General features: G+C 45.0%; 1 long non-coding RNA gene across 4 annotated transcripts; it reads right to left on the reverse strand.

Moving 5' to 3' along the window:
- Positions 1–2,443: 2,443 nt before the first annotated feature.
- Positions 2,444–24,288, reverse strand: LOC308582614. 4 transcript variants are annotated; one of them, XR_014005755.1, is made up of 3 exons: positions 23,257–24,288; positions 8,035–8,127; positions 2,444–2,756 (listed from the first exon to the last, which is right to left on the reverse strand). It is a non-coding gene; the product is annotated as an uncharacterized lncRNA (long non-coding RNA). The 4 variants fall into 4 exon arrangements; XR_014005756.1 differs by having other exon boundaries at positions 23,499–24,286; XR_014005757.1 differs by lacking the exon at positions 23,257–24,288 and adding an exon at positions 22,860–23,248.
- Positions 24,289–25,988: the final 1,700 nt, after the last annotated feature.

Consider the following 25,988-nt stretch of genomic DNA (forward strand, 5'->3'; position numbering starts at 1 on the left):
GTCTACTTAGTGGTTGTTGATGTGCACCAGCACTGTTGTTCACATATCCGTCTTTTTTCAAGGAAAGACACAGGCATATTATGGCTTCAGTCCTATACCCATGGAAAACAAGGGAACTTGGTTCTGCATCTATAGGATTGCACTCTAAATTGACAAGGTTTCCCCTTGAACTTGCCAGTTCCACTGATAAGTTACATTAGCCTTTGCCAACCTGGTGCTATGAACTTTCAGAATCCCTAGCCATTGGCAATGCTGGCTGGGGCTGATGGGAGACATAGTCCTGGATGGTACAACATTGGCAAAGGGAGAGTCACAGATGGTCAAAATGAGAAGAGCTTTTCTCTAACTTTGTCAGTTTCTCTAGACTAGAGGGAAGAGGGTGGTGGCAAACAAAATCCTACTGAGATGAGAAGAGTGCAGAAAGAGGAGAAGGGAAATTTCACATTATCACCAGCCACACTGTGCTGTTATTGTGTCTGTGTCTAGTCACAGGGCAATGTGGGCCACTATCCAAAGCAGGCAAGTCGGGGAGTGTCAACTCCTGCAATAGCTAGAGTGGGAGAGAGGCATTTAAAATTGGGGGGGGAAATAACTTGTGAGTGGTTGTAATGTACATTAATTGAAGCAGGGGAAGATTGTCAAATGATAAAAACACTTCAAAATGCAATGTGACTTCAGCTTAATTTATTCCAGGAATACTTTACAAATTATATAATGTGATGTAGTGGCTAGAGCACTGTGGTTTGGATGTGCTTTGAATCCCTGCTCAAGCTTTATACCAAACTTGGAGACTCTGGGCAAGTGGCTCTCCCTCAGCCTAGGCAACCTCAAAGGGTTGTGAGAACAAAGTTACATGTTAAAATGACCTGTGACTCATGGGTGTAGCGAGGATTTTTGTTAGGGGGAGCAGGTCTTTTGTTAGGGGGGCAGAGCCTCAGTTTGCTATGTATTTTTATTGCTTTTTATTGATTGGGGGCAGCTGCCCCTCCCTGGCCCCTCTTAGCTACTCCAATGCTGTTACTGGAGCTCCTGTCTTGTAGCCATTGTAGCACTAGGTACCTCCTTCTGCAAGCACAAAGATTTATTAATATATTCTGTATTTCCCCCCCAGCCCTCCTGAGCAAATTTGGGGTGGGGTGCACAGGGCAGTGGGTGGGTGGGTAGGTAGTTATGTTGCACAAGTACAAATCTTCCTGCTAAAGGAATGAGTGCACTGGATACTGCCCCCTGTTGCTTTTTGAATTGTGGCTGTGAGGTGCTGCTAATTTAATTGAAGCCCCACATTGGTAGAATGGGTGTTTAACTCCCCATGCCCTACGTTTTCTTAATCAAAATTTTATCCCAGCTGCTTTTCGCCCCACAAGGTGGACATGGGAATATAAAATCACCTGAATCTCGAAATGTGCTTTGTAGGAAAAACTCAAGAGCTGTAGATACCACAGCCTGCTTGCTGATCCTCTCTCTGCCTGGCAATAAAGCAGACAACAGTTGTGGTGAGGAGGAAGAGGAGACAACAGCAGCGAGAAAGTAGTTTCAGAGGGAGAAGGGCCCACAAAAAGAGTTTTGCCCAAGAGCATATGAAACCTGGAGCCAGCTTTGGTTTACACTGTGCCTCCACCTATGCCCAGACTAGATATCAGTAAGTAAATGCAAATATTACAAAACATCAATAAGTCTCCAGTAATTTCCTTCCAAAGCAAACTGAACCTGGGCAGGTACCGCACTCCTGGAACTTCTCACCACGTGGAGAAGAGGGGTGAGCATAACAATATTCTATGCTCTGCATACGGTTCTGATGACCTGCAACTTGCCCTAGATCTTTTAACTTCATAGTAAGCCAAACGTGCACACAACACAGATTGCTGCTGCCTTTTCCTCCTCCCTTTCTGAAATGTCCGGTACAAAACTGCCAGCTGACCATTTTTTTCTGCCACCCTCATCCACTTTTATATGTAGCTCAGCACCACCACTTGATAATGGCCAATTAAATGGATGTGTGCAATGCCAATGAACAGTGGTCTCAACCCTACCACGCCTCCTTTGGAAAGCGAGGCATCTGTACTGCTGTACTAAAGGCTACACAAGCACTATTCTGTAGCAGAAAAGGTTTTCACATCACCCAATGTATAGCGGAGGGCCCTGGTTCTCCTGCCGCATGGTCATGAAATGGTTACTACTATACTATACAGACTTATAGAATAGCTTAGCTGATGGACAGAGCAAAGATTGCTATTCATACTCAGGAGCATCATCACCTGTTAGACAATAGAGATATCCTTCACTCATGCTTCGTACAATGGTTAGCTTAGTCCTGACCACACAGGTGCTACCTGAAGCCCTCCTGAATTGGGAAGTAGTCCACCTGGCTTTGCATATGGTCCTCCCATAGCAGGCAGCTGGAAAGATACTGAGCCTGGCTGTGAGTCAAACGGGGATGATCTGCTTGCAGGAACGTGAAATTGTTTAATTTGCAGGCATTCATACAGGTAAGTGCAAAATAATATATTCCTCTCATTAACCAGTCCAACTGAATTTAAACTTGCTATGTCACTTAAATCAATTCATGGAGAAAACAAAAGTGATGTTAGAGGCTGGAGACAGAGAGACAGAATGCACTCACTAAAGATTCATAATAAGCACCAGACCTTTCATACACATTTAAATGCTTGAACTAGATTGAACTGTATCTTGCAGACTTGCAGGCTCCAGACATGGCTTCATGTTTCCAGTCTTGTCTCCAGTAATTTCAAGTATACCTGCAAAATTAAGAGAACATGAAGACACAGAACTCCTTCCATAATACAAACAGCAGGGGAAAGTCAGCGTGAAAATGAAATACTAGAATGGGTATTAAAATCTCATCAGATGTTAAAAGTATGGGGAAATAAAAAGATCTTCTGCTGGTGCCAAACAGGCAATAACTTGGGTATCACTCAAGGCTTATTGGGAAGAGAGTTCCGTAGACCAGGGGGGCATCATATTCAGAGGCAGATTTAGGAGAGTGTGACCAGTTCAGCTGCACTGGGTGCAGAACCTTGCGGGTGCTGCAACTATGGTTTACAATGAAGCAAGATAGGTAGAGGGGCACCGAATTTTGGCATCACACAGAACACCACTGAAATTTGAGACCCCAAGATTTTTGCCTCTGCCACGGGGAAGGCCTTCTTTATTAATCTGGCGCCAGCTAGCAATCTAGTGTTTTGCCATAGCTGTAGTTCCCAAACAGTCTCCAAAGTCATCCCCCCACACAGTACATTGCAGTAGTCTAGCTATGGGAGCGGTTGCTTGAGGAATTCAGTTTGTGAATTCCAGTATGAACCAAGTTAATCTGCACCTCCTGGACTAATGTGCCAATCAGAACTTGATATCCACTGGCATTCGCATTTTTCAAATGTTCCAACACTGCTCTTGGGTTAGAAAAAGGAAACCGAATACATTTAGAACAAAATCCTGCAGCCCCTCTCCGCCATCACTATCTTTCTTGCCTTGGGCAAAAGAGATAGTGGAAATGCTGACTCCAGTCAAGGATCTGTTGGCTGCTGGTAACCCAGGCTCCCTACCACTTACCTGCTTAAACTGGAACTATAGCCGAAGGCAGGATTTCACAATCTTAAAACATGTCTCACTCCCCTAAAGGTTTTGAGAGGCTCTTTCAAATGCACCCCCACCCCCCAATTCTTTAAGGAGGCCTCTGCTGTTTTCTTATCTACTCTCCTATTCCTGGTGATCAGGATGAGACTGGGATATGTCTGCAGTGTGAGGTTTTAAAGATATAGTGGTCCTGTGGCATTTGATGATCTCCACTATCTCTTCAAGCTGTTACTCGTCTCAGTTTGCCCCATCAGACCAATGTTGTTTTGTGCTTCTTCTTGTAAAGATATTTCAAGACATTTCCTTTTCCTTTTCCACAGTAACTGTGCAGTTTTTACTCATTTGTTTTGCAAGCAAGATTCCTAAGGAAGTGTTTCCATCGAAGAGACGTTTTCTTAGCATCAAACCACAGTTATTCATTCACAGGAAAATTGTGGTTCTTCTCCAAGTAGCACGCCCATTGTTATTTTACTGCTAATACTGTGCAGAATATGATTGTGTAAGTGTCACAGGCAGGTGTGTTGCTAACTACTGAAAAGGATTTGGGACACGGTTGCATAAAATATGCTGATTTATATGTATGCATTTATATGTATACATTTGTATATATGCAAGTTTAGAAGGAAGGAAGGAAAACAAACAAACATTAGCTCTTGCTGTCAAGGTTTTGCTCTTGCTGTCAAGGTTTTGAGCTATAGGGTGCCAACAGGATTTTCTAGGCCCAGTACTTTGCCTGCAGATTGGACTCTATTCGTCAATGAGTTCTGAGCAGTGGTTGTGGCTTCCCACTGTACATATTTTATTAATAATAATAATAATAATAATAATAATAATAATAATAATAATAATAAAAAATATTATTTGTATCCCACCCTCCCCAGCCAACACCGGGCTCAGAGCGGCTAACATCATATAAATAAGACAATATGCATAATACAATATACAACATGCAAATAAAATAACATTCAACATTCATTAAAATAATATAGAATAATATTAAATATCAGCATTTCAAAATTAAACAGAAATCCACTCAACAGTTACAATAATTTCTAAACTCCAATCAATAAAACAACAGCAAACCACAGTGCACAACATAATACAATACAAAATGAGAAGCAGAGATTGGAGAGTGGAGCAAGGCAGCTGGAAGGAGGCCTTGCCTGATGAAGTCTCTCCCCTCACAGTTCTTCCTCCAGGCACAGTTTCCTTATGAAGAATCCCAGGGCCAAGGGGTGGGGCAAGGCAACTGGAAGGAGGCCTTGCCTGATGGAGTCTCTCCCCTCACAACAACCCTAAGAGGTAGGTTAGGCTACAAGGGAGTGACTAGCCCACCATCACACAGTAAGCTTCATGGTCACTCAACAAGCTTCTCTATCACAAGCCCCTCCCCAGTTGCTGCACTGCCTTCGAACAAATAAAGGTAACAGATGGTTGGCATCTTACCAACACTACACTTTGTGGCATGCTCAGTTGCCCTGTAAGCGAAGTCCGCTTGCTTATTTATTTATTTATTTATTTATTTGTTTGTTTGTTTGTTTGTTTGTTTGTTTTAAAGGGGGAGGGGCAACAGATCCAGGACCTGGTGCAAAAAACCCAGGGTTCAGGCCCCTGGACAGTGCCTAATGATAAGTGATACAAATGCTTGCATGGTTTTGTGATCGTTGAGTGCTGTGTTCTCTTACTATAGCATTCTAATGTGCTCATCTCACCCTTTTAGAGAAGTGGTGACTGCCACTCCCTGGGGCAAGGCCCTGGTATTTCAGTTTTTGTTTTTTAAATATTTTGGGAGGTAGCCAACTCAGCCATTCCACTGGTGCAAGCACTTTTGGCTACGCAACCGAACTTCCCCTCCCTCCTCTCTCAACCCTGTGCCCTCTAAATCTGCTGCAGAGGGTTGGGGAAAACTCCACAACAGATCTAAAAGTGGGGGGGGGGGATTTCTGCTGTGCTTGCACTAGTGAAACTGTTTGGCTGGATACTGCCCATTGCATTTAGTTCTTCGGATGCCAAAAATGTATCTTTCTGATACTGCAGCACACTACTGCCCTGATTTCACTGTAAACAAAAAGCGCCGAAGAGCTAATTCCCTTGCAACGAGATTGCCACAAGGCCATCCATTAGGTGGCAATGGAATATCATGATGGTTGTGCCAGACTACATTAGAATACTGTAGAGCACTAGAAGTTTTCTAAGATTCAAAATGCAACAGTAATTAGAAATCTATTTCCCCACAAGTCCAATTACGCCATGAGTGAAGTGATGTTATTCGGAAATGTAATTTTTGTACTTAAATACAAGCAAAGGGTCTTAAAAACCAACAAATCCATTATGCAATAAACTTTTGTGGGTCACAGTCCACATCACCAAGTTTTTCAGAAACGCAACCCATATGAAACGGCTTTCCACTGAATCAGGCAGCTTGTTCATAAGAAGTTGAGGAGGAGCCTTGCTGGATAAAACCAAAAGGCCCAGCCAGGCCAGCATCTTACTACCCACAGTGGCCAACAGGATGCCTATGGGAAGCCCACAAGCAAGGCACGAGCACATTAACTCTATGGTACTCCAAGATGGGCTGCCTCTTATTCTGGAAGCATCAAATGGCTATCATAACTAGTACACGCCTGTCACGAATTTGTCAATTTGACAAATTGAAAATGAGCAGATCACAGAATCGAGGTGGTATCTGTCTGCGGGCTGGGAAATAACTCAGTTGTGAAATTGCTGGTCTTTTAACAAAAATATGTAATTTGTCTCAAAGACGGGGGACAAATATTGACAAGTGAACAAATGATACCAATCCCCCCCCCCAAAAAAATAAAGTTTATGTGAAAACAATTCCCCTGGAACCTCACATGCTACTCTTTACTATGTTATTAGAACAGCTGGATTTTACATGCAGTTGTTTGTAGTAATACCCCCATGGCTTAAAACAGGGATTTGAAATGGCCAATTATGGTGCTGGAAGAGACTCTTGAGAGTCCCATGGACTGCAAGAAGATCAAACCTATCCATTCTTAAGGAAATCAGCCCTGAGTGCTCACTGAGAGCCAGTATGGTGTAGTGGTTAGGAGCGGTAGTCTTGTTATCTGGGGAACCGGGTTCGCGTCTCCGCTCCTCCAAATGCAGCTGCTGGGTGACCTTGGGCCAGTCACACTTCTCTGAAGTCTCTCAGCCCCACTCACCTCACAGAGTGTTTGTTGTGGGGGAGGAAGGGAAAGGAGAATGTTAGCCGCTTTGAGACTCCTTAAAGGGAGTGAAAGGCGGGATATCAAATCCAAACTCTTCTTCAGATCATGAAGCTGAGGCTCCAGTACTTTGGCCACCTCATGAGAAGAGAAGACTCCCTGGAAAAGACCCTGATGTTGGGAAAGATTGAGGGCACATGGAGAAGGGGACGACAGAGGACAAGATAGTTGGACAGTGTTCTTGAAGCTACCAGCATGCGTTTGACCAAACTGCGGGAGGCAGTGGAAGACAGGAATGTCTGGTGTGCTCTGGTCCAGGGTCATGAAGAGTTGGACATGACTAAACGACGAAACAACAACAAGGCAAAGGGCATCAGTGTGATGTGGAGAGGTAGAGGTCAGCTAATGCAAAATGAGCAGTGAGTATTTCAGATTGCTTCTGGCCTTGACAGCACAATCTCCCTCCTTCCCTCCCTTGTGTCTGCTTATCCACTGTCCTCATGTCACGTTTGGCATCCATTCTTTGTACTTCCATTTTACCCATGCCACCATTCCCCTTCTCCTCCATTTCAGTTTCTTTCCTGAAGTCTGTTTAAAACAGGAATGGAGAACCTGAGAACAGGGAGCAAAATGTGCCCCTAAGCCAGGGGTCTGCAACCGCGGCTCCGGAGCCGCATGTGGCTCTTTTACACCTCTGCCGCGGCTCCGGGGCGGATACTAGTGAGGGGAGGAGGTGCCTTGTGCGTCCCGACACTCCCCACTGTGGCGGGCGCTGTACTGGCTGTGACGTCGCATGGGGGTGGTGCATGCGTTAGTCACGCACCGTCCCGACGTCACCTTTCCGCCCGCTGTCAGATCGCGGCTCCGGAGATATATTTGTTTTAAATGTTGCAGTGGTTTTGCGGCTCCCAGTTTTTTTCCCCTTCGGAAACGGGTCCAAGTGGCTCTTTTTGTCTTAAAGGTTGCAGACCCCTGCCCTAAGCCTTTCTATTTGACACCCAGGACTCTGCCCAGGCTGTATCATCCACTTGCCCTGTTCCACGCCCTACTTGCTGCTTTTGCCAGAATACAGTTCAATGTATTCTTGAACTGTATTAATGTGTCTTCCTTGCCTGGATGGAGGCTGGAGATATGTAGGCATGTGAGTGGCTGCAAAGAAACCTCTTTGCATGACTGGAATGCAGCTTACTATAGAAAGGTAAGAGTCACATCTATTGCGTCCCCACTTTTGCCTCTGGTCTTGCCCATCACTAACCTGTAAGCCCTGGAAGATTACGCCCAAGGAAATGTGAGCCTTTAGGGTGGAAAAATGTTCCACATCCCTGATCCAAAACACTGCCAGAAGTCCCTGTAAAGTATAAACAGAACTGGCTTGAATGCATTTCCTACAATACAGCAAAACAGCCAGCAGAATTATACATACATACATAATTTTATTTGTATGTTGCCTTTCCACAGTTCAAACCATGCTCAAGGCAGGTTGCAACATGAAATATACACAATAGCAACATAATAAATGTAGTCATAATAATTAAACATAAAAAATTGAATAATGTCCACATAAATCACAAGATCTAAAATAAAGATACAAAAAGATACCCCCCCCCGTCCCACGTAACAGCCGCCCTAGCCCAATAGTCTGTTCAGCAGCCTCAATTTTGTAGCTTGCATCAGTCAGGACCCCGCCCTTTCCGGCCAAGTGGAAAAAAGGCCTGCAAGGCAGAAGGAGCAGGTCTTCAAGGACTTACAGCCAAAATTATTATGATCTTGTAGCTTCACCAACACTACTGTCGCTCTGTCTGCATCACTATTGGATCTGACCTGCTCTCTACTGCAGTTCTAAGAACATTTTGTACAACACATGTAAAAGCCTCCTCGAGACCGTTGTGTTCAAAGAGCGCAAGTATGAAAGGATGTCCTAAACATAGGACCTTGGGGGCAGGGCTTGCATACATCCCCCTGTTCCTGTTGTAAACCTCACATGTTCAGATGAACGCCTGGACATAATAGCCTGCTGGAGCAGGCCAGTGGCCCATCTAGTCCAGCATCCCTGTTCTCACAGTGGCCAACCAGGTGCCTGTGGGAAGCCTGCAATCAGAACCAGAGGGCAACAGCGCTCTCCTCTTCTGTGTTTCCCAGCAACTGGTATTTGGAAGAATTACTGCTGCTAGCAATAGAGGTAGAAGCGGGAAAGGGCTTATGCTGAGCCACATTCTGGGTCTCTGTGATTCTCAGAGTTCCAATTCAGCAACAAAGAGCGGTTTTTCCACAGGGGAAAGCAAATGGATGTGTGGAAGTGATGGTTAAGTCTCAAAAACAGGCAAAATTTTGTAAGTGAGTCTCCACAGTAAAAATAAAAATAGCCAAAACATTTTCAGAATCGGCTAACAAGTCATCACCAGGCCTAAATGCATTACACCTGGCTTACATATGAGCCTTCAAGAAGAACTACTACAAACAAAGGAAGATTGGCAGATGAAATTGAGGGAATATGCGGAAATGGCAAAACTGACGGGCAAGATCAGAAACCAAGAAGATCAAGTATTTGTTAGAGACTGGAGTAAATTTGTAGTTTACTTAAAAAAACCCACTGCAAATGGTTAAAATTATTGGTAGCGTTGTAATGACATTTGTAATGTGAAATTGATTATGATAATTAGGGATATACAATAGTTGGATAAAGCAAAAGATGCAGAAAACTTAAACTTTTAATATAAGAACCCATGGGAGGGAGGAGAGGGAGTCCAAAGAGAACCCTGTAATTTAATGTTTGAATTGGTTAAGGTGTATAAAAATGTGAAAATCTAATAAAAAAAATTATTTTTTTTGGGGGGGGGGGAATACATATGAGCCTTCACGTCCTTCAGTGATGAACTGCACAATGTCCAAAGCAGCGGTAAAATCTGTGGTGGGACAAACCAAAGCCTTTACAGGTAGAGTGTCTATTCTGTGGACTATATTGGTCAAGGCAACATGCTTCAACCAAAGTCTCAGATTCATAAGAGGCCCTGCAGTTCTCCCTACATTTAGGCCTTCAGAAAACTGCTGTGACAAGTTTTTGGTTTTGGTTTTTTAAAAAGAACTTGGGTGTATCTATATACGTTTTTGGATAATTGTTTTTTTCTGTATATTTTAAGAGATTTTGCTTCTATTTAATATATATATTTTACCTTCTGGTCTTAATTGTAAATCAAAAGTGCCCAAGCATCTCCAGTTATCCCCCCCCCCCCCAATCTGGGTTCCCATGTGCCCTCCTTTACAGAGGACAAATCTCTATTTGAAGGGCTGTCAGAGGGCAGTCTTCTGACGGAAAGATTCCTCCGTGTGAAGCACTACCAATCCAAGTCCAGTTTAAAGATACAGAGAACCCAAAAAAGCAAAAGCAGGTGGAACCTTCAAGCTGTTTCTCAACAGGCAACAGCTGGCAGCAGACTGAGCAGGCACACAGGTCAACTGAATACTGTCTTACCCACTATGGTGAATGAGATGTATTTCTATTTAAATTATAGTAAGATAATGAAAACTTTATTGAGATCTGTGTCCTTGTTTTCTTTTGGTTATGTAGTTCCTCTTCTTTATTGATGCATAAGTCTTCAACCTAACAAGCATAAGCCGAGTACTGCGATACACCATAACATTGCAACAGGTGGCTTGGCAGCAAAGCATACATTGAGCTGGTGGGCATAAAGCAGCAATGAGTGAACGGGGCAAAGTTTAATCTGCAATAGGCATGTGTGTGTGTGTGTGTGTGTGTGTGTGTGTGTGCGTGCGTGTGTGTCTGTGTGTCTGCGTGTGTGTCTGTGTGTGTGTGTGTGTCTGTGTGTGTGTGTGTGTGTATCTGGCAGTGGTGGCAAGGCAGGCCCAATACACCAACACCATACACTAGCTAGGGCAAGCCAATTTAACTTGGCACCTGAGTCAGAAAACTCTACAAACACATCTCAGCAGCCCACATTGAGATCTTGTATTAAGGTTTATAAGAAAGGAGGAATGCTGAGCATGGCCTCCTATTCACTGTAAAACAACAACACACCAGACCCCTCAAATGACAAAGGGAGAAAAAGGGAGAAAAAGATTACAAACAAAATGAAGGGTTCAAAATTAATCTGATGAAAAACACTGTCTTTAAAGAGAAATCTATTGTTGCTAACTAGCAAGGTTCATTTCCTGCCAAACAAAATTGTTCTGATTTTCGGTAGGAATTTTTTGGAGGGCCAGCTGCTTAAGAATTATTCAGACTTGAATTGATGTGCTCCTTGCAAACATCAGGAGTACCTTGGCACCTGGCGACATCATGTGGTCACTTGTGGGAATGCACAAAGTGTTGTCTAGCCATTCCCTTCAGACTCCCCTCTCCCTTCCTTCTCTGATCATAGTACTGTCCTCTTGGCAGGATTGAGCCAAAGGTCACACCTATCAGTGATAGGTGGTGGATAACCATACTCCATTTGTCCTCAGTATCTGGCACCCTGAACATGGAGGTATTGTTTAGCAGTTATGGCCAACAGCCATTGATAGCCTTATCCTTCTTGAATTTACCATCTAAGCCACTGCCTATCACCACATCTTATGGCTAAGAACATAAGGTGGGCCTGTTAACACGGTGCTAAGATACTTATGTTCATCATCATAATATAAAGTAGAAACTCTTCTAAAATGGCAAAGCATTGCTGCAGGATATGGTGTAGGTACATTTCCCCTCCCAGACTTTGTGGTACTATTCTGAAAAGTACTAAAGGGAATTTATAAGCAAGTTAAGGATTTTTAAAAGTTTCTTGGATACTGTGAGGGAGAAGGTTACTAAAGCTGCCGAGCCATGTTTCACATACTTCTAATGGTGGTGCTATCAAGTTTGGGGGGGGCAGTGCCATAGGGAGCAAAAGTTAGCAGTGTTGCCCCCTCACCCTAAAGGCAATTTTTAAAAGGCTTCAAATAGGTTGGTGTTTGAAAATAAGTACAGTGGTACCTTGGGTTAAGTACTTAATTCATTCCGGAGGTCCATTCTTAACCTGAAACTGTTCTTAACCTGAAGCACCACTTTAGCTAATGGGGCCTCCTGCTGCTGCCGCGCCGCTGGAGCACGATTTCTGTTCTCATCCTGAAGCAAAGTTCTTAACCTGAGGTACTATTTCTGGGTTAGCGGAGTCTGTAACCTGAAGCGTCTGTAACCCGAGGTACCACTGTAAGGAGTTGTCCTTTTTCTTTATACTGCCCTGTTAGTTTAAAATTCAAGTACAGGCATTTAAAAAATCACTTTAGTAGTCAGGATATTGTACTGTAAGATGATACTAATGATAACACAACACCATGAAAAGCAGGAAATCAAGGCAGATTAAAGATCTCCAACACACTAACACACTTCTAGCTTCTTGGATGTATACAGCTGACGACACCCCTAATCTGCCCAAGCACTTCCACCCACATAGGCTACGAACTGCAAAGCAAAGTGGGAGACCAGGGTATGGGGAAGTCTCTGTAAGCAGGCCACCCTCTTGGTTTGCTCTGCCCAATGCCCACCTGCCGGCCCTGCCTAGTGCAGTGTGTCCTAGGTAGGAGACAGTGGTAGCCAGCAAGTTAAAAGGTGGAGTGGCTTATCTGGGCCCTTCTCCCATGGCATGCTGGGCACCCCAATGGTATTTGTAGAAAGGGAGTGCCTGATCTCGCTGGAGCTGCTCCCTGGGCATTTTGGCAAGCAGAGGTGGAGAGGTAAAAGGGGGCAGTAGTGGCTGTATAAGTGACAAGAAAGGAGGATAGGATGGAAAAAAGAGGAAGAAGGAGAGGTGGGACTGCTTGCTTGCCTGCCTAGCTTTGGGGCCTGCTGCACCTTAGAACAAGGACTGCTGTGCTTTGGCAAGGCTAGGCAAGATGAAAGGGGCAGGAGAGGATTGGTCTGATAGCTGAAACTGGGCTGGGCTGCAGCCGGTGGCAGACCTACATTTTGGTGGTCCTGAAGCTTGAACTGTTATGGGGGCCTTATGTATGCAACTTCACAAACTCTGCCAGTCAGCTGATTTGTGGAATTTGTGAAGCCAGGTACAATGGACAAAGCCCTGTGCATTGCACCCCCAAGGAACGATGGTAAGAGTCCATAGCTTCTGCAGTTTAAAAGCTACGTGTGTGCGGTCATGCCTCTCAAAATTAAGTAACCGCTGAAGCCTTGAAGAGAGTTGCTTTGTTCTTATTCTCTCAACACAGAAAGACTACTGCCAAAGAGCTGACAACATATACGGCATCCAGAAGGGATGAATCAAACTGAGATACAATCCCACACTGACTCCTGCACTCAGGAGAGATTCCCATGGCTTGTCATGGGAAAGAAGCAGTGAATAGACAGTGGAAAAGTTGTCATGCCAGCAGCACATTAGGAAGCAGAAAACAGATGGAGCGAAAAAAGAAACCACGTTCCTCAGATGAAGAATACTGCCGTCACTGTTTAGAAGTTAGTCTTCCTAGACAGTTCCTAACACACTCAACATTTCTTTCTATTTGTCATCCCCATTTCTTTCTATTTGCCATCTTTCTATTTGCCATAAGAACCTTGTCAATTATCACACAGATTGCCAAAAGATTAGTTTGTTTTGTTCAATTAGCTTCTCTACCATTTTGTCTTTGGCAGAGTACATAAGGAAAGTAACCACCAAATTTCCCAGTTCTGTGAGAGTTTCTGTGTCTCCTCCTGGATATGCTGAACTCTCCAGCATAATTCCCAAGCAATCTAAGCTGCAGTGTCAAATGGATACACATGATGTGTTCTACAAAGTCCAGATTGTACAAGCCACACTGCTAGCTGCTCCATTAGACACCTACTGTAGGGACCACAGCTTTACATGTACATCCATCAGAATGAAAAGAAAAGGCATCATATTTTGTTTCTACTAATATCAGTCTTCAAGAGAACAAATTCTGAGTGCTAGCACCTATCTATCTATCCTTTCCTCCCCCCCTGCCATAAAATCAGCTATACATTACTTCAGAAACTCTTTTCCATCTGTCCCCTGGAAGTTCCCTAAGAATATCCCATTGCCCTTCGATGATGCTGTGCAGCAGCGTACCTAGCCGCTCGGGCACCCAGGGCAGTGCGCACACCCTGTGCCCGGGGGCAAGGCAAGTCGCCCATGGGGGTGGGGTGAGCTGGGGCAGGGCATGCTGTGAGAAGCCTCCAAAGAGTCTGCCTGCCGCCTCCCCCTCAGCTGTAGGGCGGCTGAGGGGGAGGCAGCAGGCGGATGCAAACCCCACACTGCCATTTTGGGCAGCGCAGAGCCACTGTGTCACTCCCAGGCGTTAAGTACTGCCCCCCCGCAGTGTGGCACCCAGTGTGCCCTGCCCCCCAGCCCCTCCACAGCTATGCCTCTGATGCTGAGTGCTTAACAGCAAAAGATCTCTACTCCTCATCTACCACTCTTGTTTGTAGACCCTATGCAGCACCTCTCAGGACTTAATCACGAGATGCATCATGGATTCACAAGAAGTATGATTTCATTAGCCTACAGCCAAAAAGCAAAACCACATTGAATATGTCTAGATCTTGCCTTTCCTCCAAGTAGCTAGAAGTGATGTACATGCACCATTTTATCCATACAACAAACTGGGAGCAGGGGTATTTGGGAGCACAAACCCATGCCACACATGTGCATAATATTTGCACAATAATAATAGAAGGAGGAATTCAACATCACACCAAGGGGATTGTTCCAAAGGAGTGATCTCCCCTCTCCTCCCTGCATGCACCGTTGTGGAGGTTCTCCCAACCCCCTAAGAGCCAGCTTTGGGGATTGCACAGGACACATGCGGAGGGAAGAGGGGGAGAAGCCCCATTGCACAAACAAAGCTGAAGGGGCTTTTTAGTTTTGGGGAAAAAAAGTTGAGTAAAGGGGGATAAGATGGTGTGAGAAAGTGGACAGGGACTTTTTCGCCCTCTCTTACAATACTAGAAACTCAGGACCATCCACTGAAGTTGAATGTTGGAAGATTCCGGACAGACAAAAGAAAGCACTTCTTCACACAGCACATACCCAAACCATTGAATTTGGTCCCACAAGATGTAGTGATAGCAGCCAAATCAGATGGCTTTAAAAGATGATCAGAAAACTTCATGGAAGAAGGCGAAAGATTTATACGATCTGAGGTGAAACCAGACTGATCGAAAATATTTATTTATTATTACATTTATAATTCCACCTTTTCTCCAAATAAATCAAGGTGGCATGCACACTTCCCCCTCCCAACCTCCCTTTTTAACCTTACGACAACCCTGTGAGGTAGGTTAGTCTGAGAGAGAGTGACTGGACCAAGATCACCCAATGAGCTTCATGGCCGAGTGGGCATTTGAACCCGGGTCCCCAGGTCCTTGTCCAGCACAAGGAACAATACAATAATGATACATGGTTTTCCAAGACAAGGACCAAGGAGAGAAAAATAATAATGTAAGGAACCGCAATAAAATATTTACAAATTTAGATACAGCTGCTATTTTACCAGAAGCCGTAAGAGGGCAGTGTAAACAAAGAAATGCCACAAGAAAGAATTTCCAGGGACGTGTAAGTGCTTGGTAGATTGGCTTTCCCAAAAGCTAAGTTAATTTTATGGTTTGCAGGCTTTTAAAAGAAAAGTATGCAATTCTTAGCCAGAATTTCAGGCCTGTTCTACCTCGTTTCTCTGGAAATCTTTGCCAAAATAATTCCTGCCTGTCGGGTGAATCTATGCAGTGTTTCTCAAGTATTATTTTTAACTCTGCTCGCTTCAAAACTTTCACTGCTTTCTAGTTCCTCAGCACTAGTTATCTGTTGCATGGGTGAATATCCATAGATCCTTGTATGTAGTTATGTGTATATAGCTACATGCATGCAACCATCAGCTGCAGCCAATGACATGAGAATCAGGACAGTAATCTGACATATGCATTACTGGAGAATATCTCTGAACCTCTTTTACAGATACACTCCAGGAAACATTAAGAGCACAGCAGATTGTCCTAAACTTGCTTCTTCCCAAATCACATTTGGTGTCAAGGAGAAGTAAGGATGGGATCATGCACACAAATCCAATAGGATGTTCACTGTCAGAAGGTGATCAGTCTACCTGGGTCTTGGTTATTGAGGAAAGATCCATGGCATACCCCAGGGACTACCCCAGGGTCCCTCTGAAACTTTGATCCTCCTTCCACTTCTTGCCCCTCCCCAAAAGGTGGACATCTCACAAGTTTGAGAATTATTTCTATAAAGCACCAAATATAATGGGCAGTAGGCACTTTCAGAAGAGAAGTTCCCCTGGCATGCCTGGAGCAGATAAATTAATACCTCTTTGGGCAACAGCAAATGTCTGTCTCATGTATGATTCCCGGATGGACGATGGACTACATTTGGTTAGTGCACATACACCAACACAAAGTCATTCCTGGGAAGCCATTTGAACCTATTTTCCTAAGGTTTTCTAAGAGCTTTGCTGAATCTGACCTTTTGTCTTCTGAACTGTCTGCCAATCAGTATCACTGGATAACTCCTTTTATTTTTTCCTGAGAACTAACTTCACTTTTTCAATAACACTCGCAATGGTATAAGCCTCTGCCATATCCTTCTTCACTTGCCTCTTTTCTAAACTAAAGAGACCCAGACCCACATATTGTAATCTTTCCTTATATGAGAGTTGCGTCAATTGCTTAATCTCTTGGTTTTCCTCTTTCTGCACCTTCCTAAAGCTACAATTTCCTTTTTGAGGCAAGGCAATGTAAACCACACACAATATTCTAAATCAGGTTTGGGGAGCCTTTTTCTGCCCAAGGCCACATTCGCCTCTTGGCAAGCTTCTGGGGGCCACTTCCCAGTGGTGGGTGGCGACGAAAGCAAAAATGGGAATAGTAATCAGCCTGGCTTATCCATCCTGATAAGCCAGAAGCCTTATCCAAGTTCACAGACACATCCCAACCATGCAAAAACACTTGGGGTGTGAAGCAGTGGTGTTGCCTGCAGAGAGTTCCTAAGCCCAGGGAGTGTTCCTAGGGCCAGACAGAGAGGCTAGGAGGGGTGCATTTGGCTCCCAAGCCTGTTAGAAGGCTTTGTCAGCAGCTTTTTGGAAATCCAAGTATATAATTATTTATACTTTCAGTTCTGTAAGGTTGGTGAGACAGGACTTCCCTAAGTTTACAGGAACCACACTGATTTGTTCTCAGCAAGGCCTTTTCTGTCTTGAACAACTCTACCTTTAGTAATGCTTACTTCCAAGGTACCCACTTACCCCAAAAATGAATAGGTATATACCAAATGCACAAAAAGAAAGGAATAAGCCTCCAGCTGTACAGAAATCCATTAACTGAACCCACTACATTTTGAATACAAATCCTTCCTCAGAGATATTCTTAGGCACAATCAGCTTGGGTCTCCCAATTCTGTTTGCCAGGTTTGTGCCCTAAATATATAGATATTGCCTCATTCAAGAAGGAATGCACTTTAAAATATTACTTGTGAAATTAATTGTGAGTAACAGCTTTGACTTCCAGAACTAGATAACTATGCAGTGGTACCTCGGGTTACAGACGTTTCAGGTTACAGACTCCGCTAACCCAGAAATAGTACCTCGGGTTAAGAACTTTGCTTCAGGATGAGAACAGAAATCGAGCAGTAACGGCGCGGCGGCAGCGGGAGGCCCCATTAGCTAAAGTGGTACCTCAGGTTAAGAACAGTTTCAGGTTAAGAACAGACCTCCAGAACGAATTAAGTTCTTAACCCGAGGTACCACTGTATTTCCCAATGAATTGACACTAACATGTACTAGAATCACTGATCTTCCCCATCCATCAACTGCGCTATTGGCTTTTAACAATATAGTGTGTGATGTCTGCCGTGTTAACATTCACAACAGCCCCATCTCTCCTTGCTTCTAATTAACCCCCCACAATACAACTCTACTCCCATCTTCCAAGAATGTGGAAACCGGGGCATCCTAGAATCCTGCTGTTGGACTCCAACTCTTTCATCAGCTCCCTGGCTAGTGGAAGATGGAAATTATTGTCCAACAATATCTGAAGGACCACAGGTACCCCATCCCTGTCCTCACTATGTCTGTATGCTTATTCTCTACAGTAGCGATAACGGGACTTCTCTATCAAGTCCCTGAAAGTCTCACCAACTACCTCTCTCAGTGTATCCAAGTTATTTACTTTTGCCTCAAAGGGACAAGCCTTTTCCTAATAGCTAGGATCTCAGTGCACTAAGCAAACACTCCACCATACATTTTCTGCCAAACATTGGGTAACCAGTGCTAGGAACCCTGCTAACTTTCTACCAAGTGAATTGTCTTTGGCAAGGTCTAGAAATATTTTTGTTGGTTACAAAATCTCCATTCCCCATGTTTCCTTACTCTATTGTCAGGCTCTTCCAGGAGTCTAGTTATCTCTTTCATTGTAGCTCTTATCAGGTTTCACCTTTGGACTTTATAAACACTGCAGAAAGGGCTGGCCCAATATATTTTTCCGCCTAAGGACAAGATGGTACATATCCCCATGCCATGTACACAAGCCAACCAGACTAGCAATTGAGTTTTGTTTCAACATTGCAATGAGACAGTGAGCATCTTCTGGGGGCAACAAGTTAGTTTGGGGGCTGGAGGTCTTGTCATACAGCACACACAGGTCTGTCCATTCTGCACCCCTCAGCAACTCCTGTGTGAGGCAGCTACCTCATTCTGCCTAAAAGTAAGACTGACCATGACTACATTCATTTCCTATAAAACCCCAAGAGGAGTCCATCTCCTGCAAGACTTGAGAAATTTGGCTATGGCTAGCTATTTCAGCATCTGTACTAAAAATATTTGTTCTGGTTTCATTTTATTTAAGCATCAGATGGCCTGGTTTTTACACTGAGAGGTGGAGGGTATATCTGTTTGAAATTAAAGTCAGAGGTCTAATTAGTTCTCTCACACTATTGCCTCAAGTGCCCTCAGCAGAATTCCAATCTGGGGTGAATACTTGGATCTTAGAGCACTATTTGTCTTTGCCCTAGGCTTTCATATTTTACCTTTCAATATTCTTGGCATCTCTATACATCCAAGTTAAAAATAAACATATCCATGATATCTCTCTCTTTCCAGTTTCTGTTTTCTGTACTCATATATAAGCTAATATTAGTTATTTGTTCAATTGCACCAATGGAATGCATTTCTTGAGAGATTTCACACATGCAGAAAAATAGTCTCACAGTCCTTAGCAATATTACTGAGTATCAAAGCTAAACACATAAGTTTTAGGATTGATTTCTCAGATCAAGAAAACTTCCAATCTCATTGACAATACTTTTGCTTCTGTCAACAACTAAAATCTCATTGCCAGTTGTGGTTAGCTTTGATGACTCACCAGATGAATAAAATAAATCTTAGGAAGTAAATAATATCGTTCTTGAGCTCAACAGACTGCTAATCAAATATTGTATTACAACTGATAATGCAATGCACTTGATGTATATTGTTATGGATTTGTGGGTGCCCTGACTCCCACTAGATTCTGGGGTGTTTGGGGTTTAATCAGTACTTTGAGAATTAAGATGGGTTGACAAATGTTGCATTTAGAAGTGTAAAAATGCAGGCTAACCCTGTTTTTCCCAGAAAAAGGTATTACCTGGGAGAGAAGCTATAAAATGGAATGAAGGCTGATGACAGCCAGTCATCAGCCCATGGGGGGAGCTATCAATGGGGAGAAGACTGTGATATAGGGAAGGGGGCCCTCCTCCAACTGTATGTGCTAGTGGGCAGAGAAAGAAAAAAAATAGGGTTTCATCCTGGATGATGGAGGCTGAAGAAAAATTGTTTTTGCAAGAGGTTTGAAAAGCAGGGGAGAAGTGAGCGAGAGCTCTTGGCGAGCAGGCTGGGACAAGATGTGAGAAGAGACAGATATGGCTGTTTGGCTGCCTCTGAATCCAATACTATGCTTCTGTAGGAAGCAAGCCCCCCTCATGTGAATGTTGGAAAACCCTCTACTGTAGACTCAGGTTGTATATACAGTATGTAAAAATAAACAATATATCATAAAGACACTGCAGTCTCCACTGTGCCTAATTTCCAAAGGAAATACAAATCCTGTGTGAGTGCCAAGACCCCTTGAATCACACCACTCAGAGATTGGGGTGGCATGGAACAATATATATCAAACACAGCTTTGATGATAATTAAGCTACTTGGCTTTCTCTTCACATCTGGCAGTCCCACTGCTGTGGGATGCTGAAGAATGCATCAAATTGTTTGCCTCATTGTTGGACCCACTGTTCTCATGCACTCCCTTTCCAGATTCCCAATAGATTTCATGCAAAGCACAGTTTAAGCCACTGTCTATGGGTAAGATAGCTCCACAATGCCCCATATGCTCCATAAAGTATCAAACCTTTGATCCAGCCACCATTAACCATTGATGGACAATCATGCTGAGTGAGAATAAATAGTAAGGTGTTCATATAGCAGCTAAAGCAGGGAAGAGAGAAATGGCAAAGTATCCATCATAACCTTGAATGTTAATAAATTAGGTTATAGAAGAGGAGAGTCCTACAGATTTCTATGAGTCTGCAGTCAAGACGCCAGATTTATATAGGTCCCTGTTCTGCTGCATCTGCAGAATCCAGAAAGAATTGGGAGTGGTAAGCATGCATGGCATTTTTTCCATTTGGAATAGAAGCTTATTGCCTCCCTGCATGCTGGCAAAAGAAAAATAAACCTGCCTTTGCATGACTGTTGCATAAGGAGGAGGAGCTGGGTTTTCTCTCAACCTCACAAAGATTACCACTTTCTCTCTCTCTGTGTGTGTGTGTTATTTATCTACTACACACAAAGAGAAAGAGGTATCTCTCCTCCTCCTTTAAAGCAACATTTGAGCTTTGCCACGCAACATTTTACCGGTGATTAATACTGAGAAAGTCAACATAGAGTTCTTACTTTCTAACATCTGCACATACACTTTTATACTTCATTATTTAAAAGCAAGTTTTAACAAGACAGTCACGAGTCATTCAGGTTTACGTGCCAAACACAAATTTTAGCAACAAAGCCCTTTGGAGTAACTACCATTCCTCCTGGCACCACCTAACATGAAACCTGCAAAGTCAAGTATTCAGTTTGGTTTTAACAGAAGGGTTTGGGTTTTCGGTTTTGTTGTTTTTCTTTGCATTTCTTATATTGGCCCAATAAGTGCAATATATTAACACTCCTTGAGGGACATTGATGGAACCTTCAACTTTGGCCAGCTTCAATCACTACTGAACCTTAACAGAATCTGGCCAAAATAAACACAGATGGAATCTGCTCCTCCTCCCTGCCTCTTACACAATATTATTCTTGGCCCTCCTAAAGCAGGGATCTTTTAAGAGCTGCTCCTAGGAGCTCTGTAAGCAATAATCTGAAAAAAAGGAAATTGCCATTTCTGGCAACAATAAAAACATCTTTTTCCCACTAAATAAATTTAAACTGTTTCTCAAGCCAATTACTTTGGAGTAATCCTACAGCAGCCTATTGGAAACTCATATTTAGGGATGTAACACTATACTCAGGTTCTGCAGACTGAGAGGCTTATGATCTTGTGGAAGCCCCCTTGCACTGGCAGGATATGAGATACCCTGCTGGTCTGACAGATATACTAGTGGAACATTCAAAATACACTGATGGAACACTCCACTGGCAGAGCTGTTCCACCTGCGAAGATATGCCACCAGAGTGGCGAAAACAGGGTGAAATTATGTGTAGGACAGAGGTGATGGGGCAAGAATTACACTTGTATCATATTCTGCACCCACCCAAGGCCACAGAAATGCCCCTCTCTAGGCTCCAGTCGGGGAGCTCCTATAAGGAAACTCCCTCTCATTGAGTTCAATAAGGGATATATATATATATGGTATGACAGAGTATAGAATGTGGTATAAGTCAGGCTTCCCAGTGTTTTCGACTACAGCTTCTATCATCTCTGAGCATTCATTGACTGGCTGGCTGGGAATGATGGGAGTTAGAAGTCCAACAACTTCTGGAGAGCACCAAGTTGGAGAAGGCTGGTGTTAACTCACTACCCAATGATAGCATACTACAACCACCAGTATATAAACCCCACTACAACCAGTATATTATAAATTCTCCCACACTTGGAAATTTGGTAATGGGGAATTAAGAGGGGAAAGCACTTGATACAACAGGAGAGCAATTTGCACCAAAGATGGGTACTTCACAAGACAGTTGCCTCCTGAACACACTTGGAAATTTGCACACATTGCTAACACTTTTCAAGTGGTCCAAGGACAAAAATGTTGGGGAGCTGCTCCTCTAGACCAAGGCTTGCAACACTTGAGCAGACAAAGCTGAGAAGCAGTGAGGCTTTACCAATCTTCTTTACTAAATACAGGTAAACATAGTAACCGTGCTAATATAAAATAGCATTGCTTGTTACCTTTTTTTTTCAGGCTAGGCTCCTACACCTTCAGTTGTTGTTTTACAGGCAGAAATTTCACGTCATCTTTTCTCATCAGGGCCCTGCAGAGGGTAAATGTTTAACCTGTTGAACTCTGCCCATCATGCATATTGTTGTAGGCTTTTGGAGAGGAGGTTAAACTGTAGGCCTGAGTGCCTTCCAATTCCTGAATCCAGCAAGGATTAAAATCTAGTGAAGGATTCAATTGTAGGAATAGCCAGGCCAACTACTTGGTGAGTTAATGGACCCCTAAGTATGGGTCCTTAGGGCCACAAAGGAAGTGGCTCTGTGCAAGAAGACAAATGGGTGTCTGTCTGTCCATTCCCCTCCCCGGGTCTGGTAGCTAGAACAAAACCAGAGCTGAGGTGTGTGAGTTAGAAACAAGAATCAGGCTGGGCAGCTGCGAGAATGGGAGAAACAATACCCTTTTGGGGTGTTAATGCTGTGACACCCTCCACGGTTGGCTCAAGCTGTATACATGTGTAAATAAACCATATATCCTAAAGACACCAGTCTCCACTGTCTCTCATTCCAAGGAAACCAACCCTGGATATCCAGGGTAAGTGCACTGATCAGAGATTGGGGTGGCATAAAACAAAGTGTTAGAGGAACCCTGACTGAAGAAAAACAAAAACAAGCAGCTTAGTGGTGCTCACCTGGAGGCAAAAGGAGTTGACATGTACAGTCACTGCTTGGATGTACAGTGGTACCTCGGGTTAAGTACTTAATTTGTTCCAGAGGTCTGTTCTTAACCTGAAACTGTTCTTAACCTGAAGCACCACTTTAGCTAATGGGGCCTCCTGCTGCCGCTGCGCTGCTAGAGCACGATTTCTGTTCTCATCCTGAAGCAAAGTTCTTAACCTGAAGCACTATTTCTGGGTTAGTGGAGTCTGTAACCTGAAGTGTATGTAACCCGAGGTACCACTGTACTGCGATATTGTGGGTGGGGGCTTTAAATGGGTTTCTGAGGTGAAAAGCTGCCTTATTGGGAAATTCGTATTCTAGAGGAGAGGTCTATCTGCTCAGAATGCAAGGAACAGCTCCTCTATTCACCTCGCTATTACCCCCTCTGGGTAAAACAGGGCGCTGAGCGGGGCGGCGGGGGGGGGCATTATTTTGTTTTTATTCTAACAGGCAACGGCCTGAGCAGCGGCAGCAACAAAACAGCCATTCCTCTTCTCGCCAGCACTCCTCCTTTCGTGGCCTCCGGGGCCGCTCCATAAAGGGCTTGGCAAACCCAGTCACCTCGCCTTTCTTTCTCTCTCTCTCTTTCCCTGCCTCCCTCCCCGCCTCACCCCGCGGGCGGATTGTTCCCTTTGCTCTCCCGTCGCCGGGCTGGGCCGGGCCAGGCCAGGCCAGGCCTCGAGCCAGCAGCCGCCGAGGGAAGGAAGCGCCTTTTATGGCGCGCGAGGAAGGGCCATGTATGGCGCGCAGGGCAGGAAGCGCCATGTATGGGCAAGGCAGTTCCTGCTTGGAACCAAACGAGGGCTGCTTCCGCTCAGCTTTGGCTCGGCGGCTGGGATCGGATGACGGGGACGGCTCGTCTCGCTGCTCTCGCGGCTCGGAGGCTGGCAAAAGCCGAGTGAGGCGGCTTCCCTCCTGCGCTTGGCTTCCACGGAGGGAGCCAGGCAGCTCCCTCCAAGCAGCGGCGCTCGCTTGCTTGCTTGCTGGGGGGTTGGCTTCCCATGCGCGGGAGGCTGCCCGGGAGTGGGGGCTCCTCCGGCGGCGGCTGCTACTACTACCAACATGGCCTACTAGCGTGCTCCTTCTCTCTCCCCCCCCCCTCTCTCCCTGCGCCTGGGCCGGCTCCAAGAGTGACGCAAGGCCTTTCCTGTCACTTAATGGTCAGCGCCGAAGCAGGGCTTTAAATTACAAGCAGCTGCTGGCGAACTGAGCCAAAACAGATTCTCCCCCGCTGACTGGCCCCGTCGGGAGAGCGCGCCAGCTTCCAGGGCGCGCAGGAATCCGGTGTCCTCGCGGCGAAAACCGTGTGAACCGACCGAGCCTGGGTTTTAAAAAAGGGAAAAATAGAAAAAGTCTCCGGATCCATCCATCCCTCGCTGCAGACAGACCGAGTCAGCACCTTCCCCCTCATCCGCTCCCGCTGCGGCCGTCTAATAAAATCCTCCGCTTGGCAGCTGGGAGCTCCGCGCTTGCCAAGGAAGCGGGGATTCCCAGAGTCGGCTAGGAAGAAACGTGGAGGGCGCGTTTTAAAGGGCGCGCAGCACCCTTTCGACGGTGGGTTGGCGGGGCAGCCGGCTCTGTGCTGCTCGCACGGGGAAGGCTCGCTCCTGGACCCAGAGAGGCGCAGGAGGGGCAGCGCCCACCAAAACGGTGGGCAGCTGGATTGCATTTTAAGTACTGCCGAGTATAACCCAGTGCAGATGCCTTAAGTGCCCATCAGCGTACGGTCCCAGCTGATCAGACGCTCCCCCACAATCATGTATTGGGGAGGGGGGCTTCCCCCTTTTTTTCTCCGCGCGCGTTTTAGTCGTGGGTCTAATCCTAGTGAGTTATGATGCATTCAGAAAGCTGGGATTTCTGATGGGTTAGCTCAGCATAAAAGGAGGTGAGCTCCTGGATACGTCATTTCACATCCCTATTTGCAGTTCTGCCGCAGGTTTGCAGGCTCATAGCAGCCTTCAAAACACACTTGGATTACAAAACCAATATAAAGAGCCCAGCTCTCCTCTCAGCCCCTCTTTGCAGCCTTGGACCTCCAGAAAGCTCATACCTAGAAGAGTACCCAGATATCCGAGATAAAACACAGGGGAATTTGGGGGGATCTTCCCACTTTCCAATTCTGTGGTATATAAATGGGTCTCAGCGACTACTGCAGCTAAATGATTTCATTTCTAAAGGTGCCTGCAGTTGAAAACGTGCCTCTTTGTTATTCCCTCTGTCCAAGAAACCCATCTCCATAACCCCAGATACGTGGGGTCTGGTTGTGGTGACTCGGTGGTGGGAGAAAGGCATTCTGCACATGCTTCAAGGCACCTTTTCTTTTACAGCGCCAAGGCTAAGCAGGCTGCAGGAGTGAGTCCTATTAAGACTAGGAGGAAGGTATAATAGACTGGAAATATGCATTTAGTTGAGATGCCTGCATTGCAGGGGGTTGGACTAGATGGCCCTTGGTGATCCCTTCCAACTTTGTGATTCTATGATCCCGTTGAAGCCAAAGACAAGACTCATAAAAGACACAAACTCGCAGCCAAACCGTTGGAGTCCTACCAGGGTCACAGATGAAAGCCCACTCCCGGAAGGAGAGATCTACGGGCCTGAGAAAGATTTATCCAGAGGTAGGCGGGAGTGGGTGGAGAGGCAGCTCCAAGAACTCGGAAGCTCAGCCCGTTGATAGATTTATTCTACTGGAGTCCCTTTAGTTACAAATCTGGCACCGAGGAAAGAGATACTGCAGAGAAATATGTCCAGCAACACAAATGGGGGGGGGGGGGGACAAGCCGCAAAGCTGGGCGAGGAAAGGAATAAATGGAGGCTGCTTCTCATCTCTCTCTCTCTCTCTCTCTCTCTCTCTCTCTCTCTCTCTCTCTCTCTCTCTGATTTTCTCAGTCTCTTCCTCACATCTGTGTTCAGTGCCAGCCGGTTGGTTCTGTATCGATGGACTCCCTTCCCCTCCCCTGAGGACATGTCTCCCCCCCCTCCCTTGTAAGGACTGAATCAGCCAATAATACGTGTCAGTTGGAGCTCCCGCTTGGCTGCAATCCTGCGCGCTGCTTCCCTAGGAGAAATGGATAGGACCCAACGATGTAAACACCCCTTTTGTC

Source organism: Podarcis bocagei, assembly GCF_964188305.1.
Source record: "Podarcis bocagei genome assembly, chromosome: 2".
NCBI lineage: Eukaryota > Metazoa > Chordata > Lepidosauria > Squamata > Lacertidae > Podarcis > Podarcis bocagei.